We start from the raw sequence: 1,065 nt of genomic DNA, 5'->3' as shown, positions 1-1,065 counted from the left end.
CAATGAGAAAAATAAGGAATAAGATAAAGGAATAAGGAATAAAGGAATGTCGCATCTCACTTTAGTACACGTACATTAAAGTGAGATGCAACATGCCTTATTTCTTATTTCTTTATCTTATTCCTTATTTTTCTCATTGTGACTGAGCCCTTAGGTGGGGGGCATCAACCAATGAGAAATCGCGATTAATCGCGATCGCGTCATTCGCGACGCCCACGCCGGCCGCCGGAGTCGCTTCTCTCTTTATGTAAAACTCTCGTACGAAGGGTTTCTGGTCTAGATTTTTTAGGTTTGTGGCGGCTGCCGGCTGCCATCTTGCACCTCGCTCGTTTGAGAAGCCGGCCGCCCTAAAAAATCTGGAGTTTCACGCGTTCGCGCGGCCTTAGCAACTCCGCGAGTGAGTTTCGTGCACTCGCGACGAATCCAGGAATCCATCGTGTTTAATCCGATCAAGATTCGGGCTCGGAATGCTTTAGGTGAGTCCGAATTGAGCCTACGTGAATTCCTTGGTCGCGATGGCGTGTAATTTACTGGGTACATGGTACATGTGTATACGTGCCTTGTACCCCTTGCATGCTTTTGCGTGCTTTTGCCCCGTTGGCCGGTAGAATGACTAGGATGTTCGTCTCCTAATTCTCGCGATTCCTCGAAAAGGGATTCTATTTTCACGCGTATGATTTTCTTGTGCCTTCGAAAAACTCATGTCCAAAATTCTAGCGCTACAATCGATAAATGAAATTATTATCGAGATAACGTGCTCTCTCTTGATCATATAGTCGGTAAAAACTCTGATTCATATTTCTGTCTGCGTATTTCCATCGTACCTATCTTTATTCCTTTATTTCTTTATTTCTTTATTAGTTTAAAATAGAGCTTAAATTTATGGCACAGCCTCTGCATCTGTGTTTGGAGATTTTGCATCTTTTTGAGATCCAGATCTTCAAAATGTATTGTGTGTTTGTAATACATTCTAAAAATAATAGTATAAATTTATATATTTTAAACTTATATTTTATACATATATATATATATATATATATATATATATATATATATATATATATA

The 1,065-nt window shown here is 39.4% G+C and overlaps 1 protein-coding gene across 3 annotated transcripts in view; it reads left to right on the top strand.

The window, feature by feature from the left end:
- Positions 1–285: 285 nt before the first annotated feature.
- The window catches only part of LOC112460118 (casein kinase II subunit alpha), a 6,600-nt gene continuing 5,820 nt past the window's right edge, over positions 286–1,065 (top strand). For all 3 annotated transcript variants that reach the window (XM_025024637.1, XM_025024636.1, XM_025024638.1), the window contains exon 1: positions 286–476. The gene's annotated coding sequence lies outside the window, so the exon portion shown is untranslated. The remainder of the gene's footprint in view (positions 477–1,065) is intronic.

The sequence above is a fragment of the Temnothorax curvispinosus genome, unplaced genomic scaffold (genome assembly GCF_003070985.1).
Source record: "Temnothorax curvispinosus isolate PA1 unplaced genomic scaffold, ASM307098v1 QBEX01010321.1, whole genome shotgun sequence".
Taxonomy (NCBI): domain Eukaryota; kingdom Metazoa; phylum Arthropoda; class Insecta; order Hymenoptera; family Formicidae; genus Temnothorax; species Temnothorax curvispinosus.
The sequence above is the reverse complement of the archived record's forward strand: the minus strand, read 5'-3'. Positions and strand labels throughout refer to the sequence as shown.